General features: G+C 34.5%; 1 pseudogene; it reads right to left on the bottom strand.

Moving 5' to 3' along the window:
• Positions 1 to 298: 298 nt before the first annotated feature.
• LOC112309127 (putative elongation factor 1-alpha-like 3) lies at positions 299 to 979 on the bottom strand (annotated as a pseudogene).
• Positions 980 to 18,580: the final 17,601 nt, after the last annotated feature.

Below are 18,580 nucleotides of genomic sequence, written 5' to 3'. Positions count from 1 at the left end.
GGGTGGGTCGTTTTTGCTGTCACCAGCCACATTGCCACGATGAACATTGTTGTCAGACATGTCCTTGACATTGATGCCCACATTGTCCCCAAGAAAAGCTTCACTGAAGCTTCAACATGCAACTTCAACATGCAGCTTCAACATGCATTTCAACAGACTTTACTTCAGTTGTAACGTTGACTGGAGCAAAGGTGACCACCATGCCAGGTTTGAGAACACCAGTCTCTACTCGGCCCACAGGGACAGTATCATTACCACCAATTTTGTAGACATCATGGAGGGGCAGATGCAGCCATTGTCAAGGACAAGTTGGTGACAAGATGCAACCCAGAGCCTTAAGCAGCATGATTCCACTGGCATTGCTGTCTTTATGTGTGACTTTCCATCCCTTGAACCAAGGCGTGTTGTTGCCATTCCAACCAGAAATTGGCACAAATGCTACTGTGTCAGGGTCATAGCCAATTTTCTTACTGTAAGGGGTGACTCCTTTAACAATGTCCTTGTATCTCTGCTGGTTGTAGTGTGGCTCAGTGGAATCCATTTTGTTAACACCAACAATCAGCTGTTTCACACCGATGTGTAAGCCAGAAGGGCTTGCTCAGGAGTCTGCCCATTCTTGGAGATCCCGCTCACCAGCGCCAGCAGCAACAATCAGGACAGCACAGTCAGCCTGAGAATTATCTGTAACCATGTTTTTGATAAAGTCTCTATGTCCTTGGACATCAGTGATGGTCACATAATACTTGCTGGTCTCAAGTGTCCACAGGGAGATATCAATGGTAATACCACACTCACGTTCAGCTTTCAGTTTATTCAAGTCCCAGGCATACTTAAAGAAGCTCTTCCTTACCTCAGCAGCCTCCTTCTCAAATATTCTGGTGGTTCTTTTGTCAACCCCACCACATATGTAGATCAGGTGTTCAGTAGCGGTAGACTTGCAAGAGCCTATGTGTTGATGTTGATATGAGTCTCTTCCCATTATGGCTTTGATTTAGTGCTGGTTTTCATGACAACTGTGTTCTGGTGGCAAACCCACTGTGAAAAAGCCTACTACTTTATTTTTTATTTAATCCCAATGATACTCTATTTGGGGAAGTTTACAAAAAAAAGCAGACATATTTGAATATTTTTAAGGGTAACAGTTTGGAAAATCAACTTGGAAAGCCAATTTGGCAATATTTATCAAAAATATTATGAAATGTTCACAGGCTTTGAACTCAAGTATCCATTTCTAGGAATTTACCCCAAAGACCTACACAAAAGAGTTGTATTGCAACATTTTTGCCTAATAACAGAAAATACTTAATTAAAGCATGATGCATTTACTTGGTGGGATAGTTCATAGCAATATAAACTATAATAGACTATGTGGCAGTATGAAATATGGCTAAGTGAAAAATTGAGAAGTAAATATTACAGATATGAATCATAAGAATGAAACAGACAAACTTTCAATTTTCAATGATTCATATGTAGATTTTTCAAAAATTTAGTGTGCAATGCTTCCTTTGAAGGAAATTGACAGAATGGCCAATCCTGAAAGATCAAGTTTATAACACTTTGAAAAAGAACACAGTATTTGAAGCTTGGTTGAGTTCTACATAGGAGGGAAAAGAGGAGAGTAAATATACACACATATATTATATACACACATAAATATATACACATATGTAAATATGTATACATATATAATTTTTCTAGTCTAAATCCTATGTAAACATAATGATATGTTACAAGAGAGAAAATGAACTATGAACTAGATAATGATACAAAAATAAGACCTATACTAAACATTTTTGTGAACATTTTTGCTAATTTATTCACTGATATATTAATTTACCATTGGCATAGCTCTATAGTAGCAAGTTTGAGCTTCAGAGCCAGAAATCTTTGATGGGCAAATTACTTGATTTGGGGACAATATTAGGCAAATTACTTAAATTTTCTAAATGTGGCCTTCTCATCTGGTAAACGGGTTCAATAACAGTACAGTCAAAATTTGAAGTAAGAATTAAATAGAAGCATATTTGAAAGGTACCTGGCACAAGATGCATACAGCTGTCCCCAAAATGTTAATTTTTCTTTATCTTTCCTTTTGATTCCAGGGCCATCTAGAAAAGGAAATTTCTAAAATGAAATGCACAATTTATTTATGGATTTATTTTTACATTAAGAACATTCAAATATTTTCTTAGGGAAAATACAGTATTTTTTGTTCACTAAGTGGAGGTTTTAAAATGTTTTTTTTCAATCTTCTTGAGTATCAAAACTTAACAATTTTAAGAATTCAATATAAATTAACCAGAAGTGATCATATTAATTTACTTGACATGCAACAAACATTTAAAGCTAACATTAATTATTAAAGACAAAGGAGGTTTTTAAAACACTTGCGAAAGTTCCAAAGTGATACCAAAACTAGTGAAGAAAGTTAGCAAATAGCCACACATTTGAGTATTATGCCAATGGAATCAATACAGTCATCCTTCAAAGAGAAGACTAATCTAAGACCTGACTGATTTCTAGCCTTCAGTACTATTTAGGAGCACTGCATTAACTTCCAATTCAATAATAGATAAGCTTTAGTTGTCTCTCCCTAGAACTGAAAGGAACAAATGTATACTTTTCTCATTGGATGACTTTAACAGAGTCAGAGGGAGAGAGAAAGGGAAGAAATGACATTAGCCATATCACACACTCTAGGGGCTTTTAATATTACTGTCGCATTATATTTCTCCTGAATGAACGTACCCAAGGAGCATGACATGTTATTTCTTCAAAGAAGCTTTTCAAAAGGCAAAAGCCTTCCACTGACATGACTGAGAAATTATCTTATAATTCTTCCTAAGTGGATATGTATCCCAACCTGAACATACATGTAAATTAGTATTTTCCCCAAATGTGTATCTTACCTGTTATTTGTTTGGAATATATTTTTCATTGCCAAAGTCCCTTGACAAGCACTGAATCGGCTTTCAGGTTAAATGTATAAGTAATCAATAATACATTTCTAAGTTTTTCAATGTGTATTTGCATTTTTATAACTAAAGAAAAAATACTGGTATGAGGAAAAGGCTTTTTGTGGTTCTCACAGAAGCTAGGAGTCATTTATTCTCATATAAAGTCTCGATTATTTCTGCAAATAGAAGAGTTAAATTCATGTATAATTCAAAAGCATGAATACCAACAAATTGTATTATATTTGGCTTTGTGCTACATAACTTGGGAGGCAGAGAATTTACCCTTCTGACATATAAGATGCAACCAGAATGATGAGTAGGACTTGAACAAGTTAAAATGGGGACACATGGTACAACCTGGAAATGAAGTAGTTTAATAATTCTTGTACAAAATATAACAGCAAAGCTTTCTGTTATGTTGATAGCTAGACAAAATACATTTCACTCCTGCTTCCATGAAAGATTAGAAGTATAAGTTAGCTGACTTTTTCCCTGGGATATAAGTAACCCTGAATTAAGATTCAGAAAATTTCAATTTTGGTCCTGGCTCTCTCATTAACTCCTAAGCTTTATGTTTTCATGCAACTAATATTAGCTTTCTAGACCTCCAGTATTTCATGTGTATAATGTTGGAATTGTGTTAAGCAATCTCAAGGGTACTTTCCAGATTTTAAAATCAGTGTATTTGTAATTACTTCTAACACTGAAGCTGACTCTCAGGGAACGAAAATGGGCACTTAGCACTAGTTGTTCAACTTGTTTCCACTAGACACACATTAAACAATGAGGTTTTTTTTTAGTTGTTGCCCCCTGCCTTTCTTTTTCTTTTTTTTAAATATGCTCTTTATATTTTTCCATTACCATTTAGTTCATTTATACATATTCCCCCCAGTCATCAACACCCTGTTGTCCACGTCCATTAGTCCTTTTTCTTTTTTGCTCGATCCTTCCATTCCCTAATTTCCCCTCTTCCTTATTAGCTGTCATCTGTTCTCCATTTATGAGTCTGTCTCTATTTTGCTTGCTAGTTCAATTTTTCCATTAGATTCCACATATAAGTGAATTCATATGGCATTTGGCTTTCTCTGACTGGCTTTTTTCACTTAATGTTCTCCAGGTCCATCCATACTGTTACAAAGGAACACTTTCTTCTTTTTTATGGCCGAGTAGAATTCCATTGTGTTAATGTCCCATAATTGTTTTATCCTTTCATCTATTGATGGACATTTGGGCTGCTTCTGTATCTCAATGATTGTAACACTGCAGTGAATATAGTGGTGCTTAAGTTCTTTTGAATTAGTGTTTTGTGTTCCTTCAGATATATTCTCAGAAGTGGGATCGCTGGGTCAAAAGGCAGATCCATTTTTTGATTTTTCGAGGTATCACCACTGCTTTCCACAGTGGCTGCACCAGTATGCATTCCCACCAACAGTGCAAAAGGGTTCTCCTTTCTCCACATTCTTACCAGCATTTGTTGTTTGTTGATTTATTGATGATAGCCATTCTGACAGGTGTGAGATGGTATACCATTGTGGTTTTAATTTGTATTTTTCTGATTAGTGACATTGAGCATCTTTTCATATGTCTGTTGGCCATCTGTATGTGCTCTTTGGAGAAGTGTCTATTCAGGTCCTTTGCTCATTTTTTAATTGGGTTGTTTGAGGGTTTTTTGGTGGTGAAATTTGTAAGTACTTTACAAATTTTGGATATTAACCCCTTATCAGATGTATTATTCTCCTATTCTGTGGATTCTCTTCTTATTTTGTTGATGATTTCCTTTGCTGTGCAAAAAATTTTTAGTTTGGTGAAATTGGTCCTTTGGTCCCATTTGTTTATTTTTTTTCCTTTGTTTCCCTTGCCTGAGGAGATATATCTGATAAAAATTTTCTATGAGTAATGTCCAAGATTTTGCTGTGATACTCTCTTGTAGGATTTTTATGGTTTTGAGTCTAACATTTAAGTCTTTGATCCTTTTTGAATTTATTTTTGTGTGTGGTATGACAAGGTGGTCTAGAGAATTTTCCAGAAGAACTAGATGAAATGGAAGTAAGAAATTTATCAGATAGAGAGTTTAGAGTATTGATTATAAGGATATTCAACATCATGAAAAAAGGCATAGAAATCATAAAAAAGGATCAGTCAGAAATAAAGAATGCAATATATAAGATAAATAATACACTAGAAAGAATAAACAGGTTAGATGAAGCAGAGAATTGAATCAGTGTTTTGGAAGACAAGATAGAAAAAACAATCAGGCAGACCATCAAAAAAAAAAAAAGATTTACAAAAAATGAGGAGAGCTTAAGAAACATCTTGGACAACATGAAGCATAACGACATCCTCATCATGGGAACACCAGAAGAAGAGAGTGAACCAGGGTTGAGAACCTATTTGAGGAAATAATAACTGAAAACTTCCCAAATCTGATGAAGGAAAAAGCCACACAAGTCCAGGAAGTTCAGAGTCCCAAACAAGTTGGACCCAAAGAGGCCTAAATCAACACATCATAATTAAAATGCCAAGGCTTAAAGACAAGGAGAGAATCCTAACAGCTCCAAGAGAAAACAGGTAGTTACCTTCAAGGAAGCACCAATTAGATTGTCAGCTGATGATTCCTCAGAAACACCTCAGGCCTGAAGAGAGTGGCGTGAGATATTCAAGGGGATGAACAGCAAGGACCTACAGCCAAGGCTACTTAGCCCCCACGTTTCTTTCCTTCCATTCTTTAGTGAACACCTACCATTAGTCCACTAAAAACGCCATTGCAGGACATCACTGACTTCCAGGTTGACAATCTAATAATTAGTTATTTGCCCTTATCTCAGTCTTTCAGCAGCATTTGACACAATGAATTACCTGTGTTTTTTCTTAAAACACTTTTTTTTAGCATTAAAGTAACCTTTTATGTTAGGTTTCCCTTCATTTATCCTGTAGATTTAAGTTACCATCTGGTGTCATATCTTTAACCCAATTCAGCTTTGTGCTGAATCTTCTTCCCAAGAATCTTTTTTGTGCCTAAAGAAATTCTCATAGAATGTCGTGTTATCTGGGTTTGTCTACAATGAATCTTTTTTCAATTTTTGTTTATCTGATATTGTCTTTATTTCAGTTTCATTTTACTGCTTTCAAATTTTCAATTTAAACAAAGATGTCTTTGAATATTTTCACTATGATATTTCTTGGTATAGCTCTCTTTGTAGTTTTCCTACTTGGAATTTGTTGGGCCTCTTGGATGTATAGATTAATGTTTGTCATTAAATATGGGGAATTATCCATCATCATTTTTTAGCTAGTGTTTTGTTTGTTTCCTTCTCTCATTCCTCTCTTCTTCTGGTGAGTTTAATGGTATCACACGTTTCCCTTAGGCTCTGTTTATTTTTTCCTTCATTTTTTTTGCCCTCTCTGTTTTTTGAATTCTATAATCCCCATTGATATTTTTTAAACATATATGTACAGATTCACTGGTTCTTTCTTTTGCCAGTTCAAGCCTATGGTTGAGCCCTGTAGTGATTTTTATTTATTATTGTACTTTTAACTTTAGAGTTTCTAGTTGTTTATTCTAAACATAATTTATTCTAAATCATTTTATTGTTATTCTATTAGAGTTGTCCCAATTTCCCCCTTCATCCCTCTTCCTCCCATCCCACACCCCCCACTCCCACAGTCAATTCCCACACTGTTGTCCATGTCCATGGGTCATTCATACATGCTCTTTGTCTAGTCCCTTCCCCTTCTTCTTTCATCTGGTTCCTGGAAGATCATTCTTTCTTACATCTCTTCTGACATCAATATGCTACTCTTACACCTCTTTTGCTTAATCTTTTTTTCTCAGCCATTAATGGTTGAAATTCCTAAAGTTCTCAGATCTCATCATTTCTTCATCTATACTCACTGCCTAAGTGATCTCATCCAGTTCTATGGCTTAACAGACACAGGAGCAACTTATAATAGTATTGCTAGTCAGGCACTGTCTCTTTAATTACAATGCCAAAATCCAGTCACCTCCTTGATGTCTTTGTTTGGGTATTGAACAGGTTTTTCAGACTCAATTTTTTTCCAAAATCAGTATCTTGATTTTCACCAAGCACCTATGTCCTTGTTTTCTTCCTTCTAATCTTCCCACCCAAGTAAAGACAGTCACATTTTTCCAGTGGTTCAAGCCAATTTTAAGACCAACTCTAATTCATCTGTTGAATAGAAGCTTTATTCTATAATTAGAAAACTTTATTTCTTTAATATTATATTATCAATGTACAGATGTTTATTAATTCTATTTATTGATGTATTACACATTAATTTGTCCACACAGACTTGCTTTACTTATTTGTATTTTATTCAGCTGGGCATTTTTTTAATAATGTAAAAAGTACTCATGAACTTATAATTCAACATAAGTACTTCTCCTCCACTCCATCCCCTACCACTCCTAACCCAGAGTAACAACTATCAAGATCAATGATTCATCATTTCCTTTCTATAGTTTTACATATTTTAATCTCATCTATATGTATTCCATATATATTTTAATTATTTTTGACTTCATAGAAAGGGTTTCATGAGGTGTGCACTTATTTATTACTTAATATTGTATTGCTGACAATCATCCAGGTTATTGGGACTAAGGTTAATTCATTCTAACTTCTGCATAATATTCCATTATGTGAATATTCCACAACTGAGTTATCTACTCTCCTGTCACTGAACCCAAATATTGCTTCATGTACAAAGTGATGCTTCATGGTTTTGGCAACTGTGAATAGTGCATCGATGAACACTCATGTACGTGTAGAAAGTTTCTCTCAAGTTTTAGAAATTGGTGTTAGTGCCTTACACTAATTCTCAGGGACATTTTCACTGGTTGCTGCTGGCGCTGTTGCTAAAATCTTATACCTCCAACCTTTTCCGAAGGATCACTCTTGGGAAATAAGTGCAGCCTCACCTGAATTGCCAGGATTGTGCCTCAACCTCCCCACCCACCCTTCCTGAGTCAGCTGGGATTCAATGAAAGCATACAAAAGCTCTGCTCTTTTCCCTCAAGGCAAGGAAAGCTGCAGAGGGATCAGCCAAAATCACTTCCTTACTTAGCTCCCCTGCTTTCCCTCTCTTGCTTCCTAACTCCCACAATTGTAAGGTTCTCCCGAACACACTGCCTTAACAAATCATTACTCAGGAATCCCTGTCTCCCATCTGAGGAATTTGACCCAAAACAAACCTAGGATTTTAGGGTATAGGAACATACAATTTTATAAGACTGTCTATTTTTCAAAGGGGTTATATGAATTTCCATCCCCATCAGTAGTATACAAGTAAGTCTGTGGGTCCACATCTCCATCACTTAGTATTATCAGATATTTAGAAATTCTTTAAAACATCAGAAAACAAAATAGACATAAATTCAGGAAATTCAAGGAGTCAAGAAACTTATTTTGAGTAATTAAATATTTTGGAGGACACAGCAGTGCAACAGTGGCAGCTATGGAATTGTCTCACTCAGTACCTTTTTAAGGGAGAACCAGGGGTGAGAAATATAGTCTGCTGACAGCTCCCACCTGCCACACACATATGGGATCTACCAGTGTTTGGGTTGAGGGACATCCTTGCAGAGTTACTCCCATAAATGAACTGACCACAGTGGGAGTACCATAGTTGAGTCATTCTTCCCCAGTGCTGCTAAACTTTGATGAGAGACCATTGCTCTGGGACCCCCAAACAGGTTGCTCAAGATTTTCTCAGAACTCACTGTGGTTTGAGCCTTCTACCCAGCCCTTCTTTCTTCTCACACTACTTCTCAGGTATCAGACCCACATTTTAATCTGAAGACAATCTCTGCCTACTTCTTTTTCACCTCCCCTATATCCTTTATAGCAATCCCCTTCTCATCTCCCCCAAATTTCTTTTACTTTTAATTATATTTTTGGTTTCTGCTTCCTGGAGGACCCAAACTGACAATAAACACTGGTTCTTATTTGAAACTGTTAAAATATAAAGCACAAGGACATTAACTGGGATAGATTTGAAGTCTGCTGAATATTCACTTATTCAACAAATATTTGAGAACCATTAGTACCCATATGACTGTCTTAAGAACAACCATGACATTATAATTTTAAGATTTAATTAAAACATTTCTATTTTTTGTTCTTTAGAATTCAGAAAAAATATCTCTTGTTCTCCCATTGTCTGGACCATAATTGTGAATTATTAGAGTGTTACGTTATTTCTTGTGACTTAAAATAACTTTGTAAATTACTAAGCTTCATTGACTAGTCAGGTTTGTCAGATAATTATAGGTTATGATAAATAAAGAGAACAAGTAGGTAACTGCCCGATTAAAGAGAAAAATTGTAATAATGCCAAAGATTCTATTTCTGACATGCTTAGATCTTTTAAATAATTGAAATTTGAATAGAACCACAAATAACATATCAAACTATTATCAAGGTTTTGGATTAGATTCATTAATAAAATAAAGTTCACTTTTCATGCAATATATGTGTCCTGAAAAGTTTTATGCAAACTGAATTTGTCTAATCAAATCATGTACTAAAGCTTTTTATTAAGGGAAATTATGAATCTCTACCAAAGAATTATCCAGAGTTTTATACTGGCTTTGCTTAAATCAAGGTGAATTCTCAAGACAGCATATTTCAATATACTAAAAATTACAAATAATTGGAGAGGAAATGTCTAATAATTAAATTCAAAAGCTATATCTTGGAGTCTGGACTCCTACAAATTGAAAAGGGAAATGTCCCAAGTTCAACTCAATTTCAGTAAATTTGTAAAATAATCAGTTATTTTAAACCAATACCTCACTCTTTAAGATCTCTTGGCTCCTTTTCAAGTTATCTTGCTTTTCATGTACTTAGGAACATATTTTTTTCTATAATATATGTTAATAGACTTTTTTAAAGAACATTTTCCATTGTAAATACATTAAATCAAGATATTCTACTTTAGGATGTATTTATATAATGTTTTAAGTTATAAAAATCCTAAAATAGAGTTAATGTAATAGAAATCCCCCAAAAGATTAAAAGTGGCGAAGGATAGATGATAGAGTTAGTTACCATGGAAGAATCAAGATCTGCAACTTCTAAGTGTCAGAATCTATTATAACCACCTCAAATGCTTCCATCACCAGAAGTTACCATGCTAAATTTCCAAATTCCTCACTTTCATAACAGAATCTGAACATAGGACTATGAAAATTAGGTGTATTAAAGTCAATGTAAACATCGATGTACTGAGTTCATAAAAAGTTTTGCATCTGGATGGGAAAAAAATTGTCCCTGCTCAGTATTTTGGAATATTAAATGGCAGCCAGATAGAGGTTTTTGAAATTTCAGTTTTGCAGAGGGTTTTCCAATGGGCTCTTTTGATTTTCAAGCATTTGCTTCAAAGGGACACTTATTTCTCCTGAGTTTATTTAAATATTTGTAAGCATGCTCTTGACATTAGATGTCTATAGTAGTTAAGGGTTTATGCTTTCTTTCCATTCAAAGGCAAAGCCAAAGTAGCATATGGAGCAGGACTACCTTTGAGTTCTCAGTCACTGTCAGCCTTTTTAGCATAACATGACATGTACCATAGACTTTGAAGGTATAGTGGATGAATCCACATGCTTTCAGTTTTCAAACAAAATAAAAATGCAGAATTGTACAATATCACATTGCTGTTACCAAGGGTTGAAGTTCAGAAAGCATTAAAAAGAAGTAATTAACACAAACTAACTAAACCCATCAGTATTCCATCTGCACAGCAGTAATCTGATACCAGAGACTGATTTTAACTTCATATATATTCCAGAAGTCATTTCTTATAATCCAGTCTTGACTACTAAAATTTTATTAAGCATTGTTTTGATTCTTCTTTGAATACTTAATATCTCAAATTTATGTATTTATTCTCAAACATTCTGTTCGAGGAAAGCATCATTCCAAATTACTCTTAGGAATTTCCGTTATAATATTACAGTCACCTAGTTGATGTATCCACCTTCTGACTGACAGAAGGACAACTTTATTGCTTCTTTTCAGGATAGAATATAGAAGTTGATTTTATCTTTAGTTTGTTAAAGAATAGAATTTTTTCTTTTAAAATGGGTAACTGAATAAAAAAATAAAATAAATATTTAAAAAAGAAAATAAAAAATAAAATGGGTGTTTGTAAATGTAGTGTTTAAACAAGCCAAGCTACTTGAAAATAGCAATTCAGAGAAGACACCTTCGACTACTCTAACATTGCTTACTGATTTAAGGTAGAAAATGAATGCCTATAGAACTCCTTTGCAAACAAAACTTATGATGATCCTGAAGTGCTCTCAGAGGTACCAATAGCCAGTTCTGCAGAGCAACCTGAAGGAGTGCCCTCTCATCTCCAGCCATAATTTCTTAGGCTCCCTCACTCCATCTCAGGTGACTCAGGAAATTCAAAATTCTTTACTTATAAACTTCTCATTGTTTTTCTCTTTCTTTTTAGTGTCTGTTAAGAAATTCCTACTTTCAGTTCATTTCCCCTGCGTTCTATGTGCCCAAATCCTCACATTCTAGGCTATATAAAAATAAATAAGGTGCCCTCCTAATTTGAATATTTCTTAATGTTGGAAAGAGAAAAATATGTTCACAGATTACTTTGGGTAATGATCTCCCCTTTTATTGCAAGCATTCGTACATGTACTCCTGAAATATATATTTTCAGAAGCGCACAAAGCCAAGAACTGTAGCACCATGTAACAAGTGTTATAATGATAGAGATTGGGAATGTTGGCATCTCCAGGGGAACAGAGAGGAGGGAGCAAGTGGTCCCTCCCAGAGGAATTTGTAAGTGATATCACCCTGAATGCAGGTAATGTTCCTGTTTCCTCAACTGTGTAAGATTTTGTAACCTGTAAAATATAGAAGTGAGAGTGAGGAACCCAAAGTGCAAAAGCATTTAAATGGTGATTTTAATTTCAGAGAAGTATGAACAGTTTAATTCTGAGGGATTTTGAGTACGGATTCTTGCTCTTGGTTATACTGGGCACAAAGATTTAATGTAACGGAATGTGAATTTAGAGTTCTGAATGTGCTAATTTTATAACCCAGGGGTCCTGTGGAGAGCCACTGCTTAGGGAATTAAGTTCAACTGATTTATGTTAAAGAAAACTTGTAGAGTTAAAAGCTTCAGGCCAAAAAGACTGTGAAATATAATGCAGTATTTTCTTTCTCAAAATAGGAGAGACTTTACTGTCAAGGAGGTGATTCTGTGTCCTCTTTCTATAACAGAAATATCCACAACGATCTGTTGAAAAATGTATTTCTTTAATTTGATTTTTTTCTTATTTCATTTTTAAACATGAATAAATTCTGGTTTGAATTTACCCACTCTTTTGTACTATTTGCATTCTGTACCAGTCACTTATTACTTTCCTTGAGACCATGTCTTAATTTTTAAATCTGCAACATTTACAGATTCAAAAAAATAAATTTTATTATGTTTTTAGTGGTTCGGTGACTTGGAAAAGGCTGAATTACGATTCTTCTGCTCCATGTAGTGTTGAATGAGGTCCCTTGACATTATTCAGCTGAAAGGAGGGCTGACCTTGAGGGCCCAAGACAGCTTCTCTCACATGCCCAGGGCCTCTGCTGGCATGGCTGGGAGGCTGGGCTCAGGCAGCTGAGACTGACCACACACGGCCTCACCCACGTATCCTCAGGATAGTCAAGCTTCTGCATGGCTCTGGACTCCCAAAGAAACTATTCCTTGTGAGGTGATGGAAGCTGAAGTCTTTTGATAACACAGCCTTGAAAATCAAGGATTGTCAATTCTGCCATATTCAATTGGGAAATTAGAATTCACCTTTCAATGGGAGGAACAGCAAAGACTTTGCAGCCATCCTTAGTCTACCGCAGTTTGATGTTTGGTCAGCAATTACTTATATTTCTGCCATTTGCAAAACATGCTCAATGTCCTCTCAAAGCCCGCAATAGTGTTGTCTCGTTACAACAGTGGGCTCAAGTTGAAATTCCAGGATTTTGACCCCCAAATTAGGTCGAACTTAAAAAATATGTCCAAATTCTACTCTAGCTGTGTATTCCTGCATAAAATCTATCCCAAAATATAATTATTTAAAAATATATTAATAGTTCTTATAATTCTCTGGATTTATTTGGCTCAGATATATATTTGCATTCAATATCTCTCATGCTGTTACATTCAGGCAGGACCTGGGACTTCAGTTACTGAAAGACTTCTTTACTTACTACCCAGTGCCTGGGCTGGGAGGGTTTGAAAAACTGTGATATGGAACCCATATTCCTCCACAGCCTCTGAAAATAGCTTACTTTGCTTTCCTCAAGGCAGAATAGTTGAACTTCTTACATAATTGTCAACATCTATCAGATTGAGTCTTCCAAAAGACAGTGAGAGGAAGTTGCCAGTCCTTTATAACTCAGAACTGGCACGATGTCACTTCCACCATGATCTGCTGTTGGGAAACTTCCTACTTTCAATGGAAGGGACACACATCCATTGCCCATGAGAGAAGTGTCAACTAATTTGTAATCATGTGTAATCTGCTCCAGTCCTAGCTCTGGCCATAAATCATTTACATTTCTTCAAAAACCAAAATGCATATTCATGTCATCCAAAGACTTCCCAGTCTTATCCAATTATTGTATCAACCTCAGGCTCAAGCTTCAGTATCTGTCCACATAAATGAACTTCAAGCATGGGTGAGGTTCCCTGGGTACGGTTTCCCTAGTACATCCTCTAGTAGAGTTCCACTCAATCTGAAGCCTTGGGTACTAACACGATAAGTTATCGGATCCTCCCTCACATGTTCAACAAACATTGATGAGGTAGGCATAGGATCACCAGAGTAGACACTCCCTTTCATGGAGGTACAGGGAGAACAAGAAATACATAGAAGTCATTATGGTCCAAGCAAATTCTGAAATACAGCTGTGCACATGTTGACAATGTATCCATTAGGGACTTCTTCTGATCCTTGTATTTTGTATTTTGTTGTAGTGTTGTCGTTGTTGTTATGCTCTTGAACTCACTCTTTCTTTTCCATAAGAAATGACCATTGTTTGACACCGTGTGCCCTTTTCATTCTATTTCCTGTTCATAGAAATTCGGAGTCCTAAAGCCACCTTTCCTGTTGTTCTATCTCTACCCTTTTGAAGCTAAGCTGTGGTACAATTTTCTGAAAAACTTTGTGAGTTTCTATAAGCCACATTAGAATCTTCCTGAGACAGAACCCTCTCCATCATTGGCCAGCTGGGATACTGTTGTGAAATAATGTCTTTAAGTTTATTAGAAATCCTTTTGTCTAGAAAAGAGGATCTTAAATCTTTTGTGGACTTAAAAAGAGGCTTTCATTCCCTATCTTAGTTTCTTCCTTATCCCAAAACCACATTTTATAGTCTTAGAATTGATGTTTTCCTTGAGACCATATCTTAATTTGAGACTATTTTATTAGGATAGATTATCTTGAGAAACAGTTTTAATTTCAGTTCTAGAATGTCCTGGCTCCCTTATGTTTTCTCTAAATCCTGCTTGAAGGCTAAACCATTTTATCTTTACATTACTTCTATTTTCATATTTTATCTTACAGAAGTTAGCACTTTCTATATTCTGCCTACAAAGCTCTCCAGTGAGATTGATGAGTTCATTTGGTGACCTTTCTATTTTTCACATTATTGCAAGTAAGCTGCTAAATTCTTGCCGCTACCCACCACCTGTGCTCAAAACCAGTGTCATGTATTTTAGGTTAGGGTAAAGGCACGTTCCCATTTCCTGATGCTAAATTCTGTTCTGGTTATCTATTACTGCAGAACAAATCACTCCAAAATTATCAGCTTAAAAAAATATTTTATTACATCTCGTGGTTTTGTGGGTTAGGAATCAGATCAGAACTCAGGTAGTTCTTCTATTATGTTGCCTAATGGTACTTGGTATTCAGCTGGTAGAGGTTGGTAGAGACGGTCAAACTTACTCACTTGTCAGGAGCTTCAGAGGGACATCTGAAGGACTTGCCACTTCTGAGACTGGGGGCTGGGGTGCATACAAGTGGCCTAACTTAGGAGTCTTAGGACAGAGGATTTCTTACACAGTGTCTTAGGGCTCCAAAAGGAATGTTATATAAGATCTCCATGGAAACTGAAAGCTTCTAATGACCTAACTTTAGAAATCCCAAGATGTCACTTATACTTTACTCAATTGGTCCCATAAGTCATTATAACTGAGATTTATGTGAAGAAAAATATAAGGTGAGGAAAAGATACTCTACCTTTTAACAAGAGGAGTAGCAATAACCTTTTGCCATTTTTAATCTACTACACTTTTCTACTATGTAGAATAATTTTCATAAAAAGCATATTTTGATATGGACTTTTTGGTTCTTCTATATAAAAGAGGTTTTAAAACTGGCTGTTAATTCTCCAGTAAATAATTATGTTGTGTTTAAGATTCATGTCAGTGTTATGAGGAAATGCTTTGACTTGTGGATAGTCTGCAAATGCATGTATAAAATAATAAATTCCTAAATGTTTCAAGTGAGTACAGTTAGCATTATGTTCTGAAGTATAAATGTTTCTTTGGGAAGATAAAATGTTATATAGGAGTTAGGTCTAATGGTTTTATTTAGAATCAAATTTGGGGAAGTTTTCCCCTTCCAAACGGACACTAGCCCATACCAGCTAGTGTCAAGCTCATCCCCTGACACCTGCATGAGCCCAGCCAAGATCTGAAAATTACCTACATGAGCCCACTGAAAATGACCTCATGCACTTGCGCACTTAGTAAATGCTTATTGTTTTAAGACATTGAAGTCTAGCTTGGTTATATAGTGTTTTATGGCCATGGATATTTTATGTTACTTTTAAAGGTTCTATAAATTTCAAGCAAACATAAAAGTAATGGGAATCCTAAAATTAAGCACTGAACATGTAACCATGAATAATAAACATCCCAAATACATTTGAGAGCTTTGTAACATTCCATTAAGTTCTCCTGCTTTCCTATATTCTAGAGATAATAACAATCTTAACTTGTGTTATCCTCAAGAATTTTCATAATTCTGTGTTTTTTCTGTAAACAAAACATAGCATGGCTTTTCATTTTTAAAAAGACATTATATATATTCTTTATCATCTGCAATGACTTGTTATACTCAACATTACCTAATGTTAGTTTTTACTAACAATTTTAAAACACATTGTTTCAGTTCAATCAATTTTACTATTGTATTGCATTACTTTATATGTCTATGTTACAATTTATTAAAGCATTTCCCTCTATATAGGCATTATCGTATCATCTTAGGCCACCAGACATCATTTTGTATACTGACTGTATATAGAAATTTGGTTTTAAATTTTATATCCTACTGTTCTGAATTATGAAAGCAATGAAAATTCCTTGCACCAGAATATATTTTATTTATGCTTCAGGATTTGTCTCATATATCCAGCTAACAAACCCCAAAGGTAATACTATTCATGCTGACATATTCTCTACTTCACCGCTCTGCAAAACTAGCAAAGTTCATATAAAGATTGACTTCAAGCATTAAAAACATTAAGAAAAATAATCAAAATCAGTATTGCTTTATTTTAATAGCTTATTTTATTGTATTTTTCCATTACCATTTATCCTTCATATATATATATATATATATATATATATATATATATATATATTGTATATATATACTATTTTGTATAGATTTATTCACTATGCTGTAAATGCTGGAAAATAATTTGAATTATTTGCTCACAATTTAGAAAAATCAAAACAGACTCCATAGCAATTCACTTTTTAGTTTTGGTCTAGGATCTCTGTTCTGGGCGTAAATTAGAATATAGAGAAGTATTTTATGTGAGATTGGTTACCATCATTTACTAAGAAGACCACTGAGAGTTTAGTGTTCAACAAACCTCTTAATAATCATGAAGAACTATACATAAAATTAAATATTTCATTATTTAGAATACAGTTTAGTGATTCCACATAGTGCTTGCTTCTCCTATGTAGATACAAATATGTTATTTTTACAAAGCAATTCATGTGTACTACGTGAAGGAAATCATTCTTTCAATAAGCTCAGAAACATATAATCAAATGAAACTTCATGATCTCCACTCCCACGATGCCTGACTGCAAAATATTGACATATCTTAATATCAAAATACTTATGTTAAAAATGTTTGCACTCTTTAATTCACTGTAGATGGAGTTTAATTTTCAAATGTGAAATCTAAATGTCTAGACAGACCCATATTAAAAAACCATATAAATAACCTTTATGTCTCAAAATAATACTGTTAGAAAGAATTCAGAATTGTAATTATTCTTAATAGAGCAAAGACTGACCTAATTTACTGTCCTTATTTTTAATTGTAATGACTGTTTATATTTCCATGATCATAATATCATATGTGAACTTGAAGATCCATAAAAACTGAGGAAAGAGTTTATATTAAGTAATTATCAAGAATTTCCTTAGTAAACATTTTTAAATGACAACAATTTATTCACCCTTGATGAAAATTATTTACAAGATTTATTTATTATACTGCTTGAATAATGTTTAATTATATCAATTTGCTACTTTCTGTCTTGATTTTAGAGCTGTCTAGGTCCATCTATTTAAATTTTGCCTTTTGTCCTTTTAAAATTATCACAATTTTAGAACAATCTCATTTTCTATAATTCATTTAGATATTAAGTAATGTTTATAAAGATTTTTCATAATTTCATCTTAAATTCCTATGCTTATAAATTTTATATTAAAAATTCCATATGAACATCATCATAAGTAGGTGTCACCTACTTTCATTATAATATATATTATGTTGATTCTGAAATTTCAATATATTATTGATTCTGAATCATACTGTAAATAACTAAGCATTGTCAGACCAAAATCCTCAAGTCAAACTCTTTACATATTTTTAAGCAATATTTTTCATTTAAAAACTAAACTTAAAGCAACCATTTATTATTTGTTTTGTTTTCACAATCAATGTATTAATATTTATGAGCAAAACAGAACCTAAGGGTTGAATGTTGTGAACAATTTTCTTCATATTTTAATTCAAATCTCTCCTTCTGAAGTTGTAGATATTTTGTTACTTGAGGCTCTTTCAGTTATATATTGCTATGCAACAAACTACTCTAAAACATATTGGCTTAACGCAAACTCAGTTTATTATTTCTCACCATCCTATGGGGAGCTTGAGCAATTTTTCTCTTGGCCTCACCTGCACTCAGTCACACAGCTGAGTTCAACTTCCGGTCAGATCATGGCTAACTGAGCTCAGCCTGAATGGTTGAGACAGTTGAGTTTTTCTTCCCTGGTGGTCTTTCTTTTTTTTTTTTCCATTTTTATTTATTGATATTAGAGATAGGAAGAGAGAAAGAGAAAGAGAGAGAAACAAAGAGAGAGAGAGAGAGACATGGATTTGTTGTTCCACTTATTTATACATTTATTCCAGGTGGCCTTTCATTCTTAAAGAGGCTCTGTTGATTTCTTTAGCTCATGGTAATCTCAGCGTTTCAAAAAGGCTAGTCTGGCTACATAATTTGTGGGGTCCACTAAACGTGAAAGTATAGGGCCCTCTGGTTTAAAT

This window comes from Desmodus rotundus, chromosome 3 (assembly GCF_022682495.2).
Source record: "Desmodus rotundus isolate HL8 chromosome 3, HLdesRot8A.1, whole genome shotgun sequence".
Lineage (NCBI taxonomy): Eukaryota > Metazoa > Chordata > Mammalia > Chiroptera > Phyllostomidae > Desmodus > Desmodus rotundus.
Note: the sequence above shows the minus strand (reverse complement) of the source record. Positions and strands in the feature narration are given on the sequence as shown.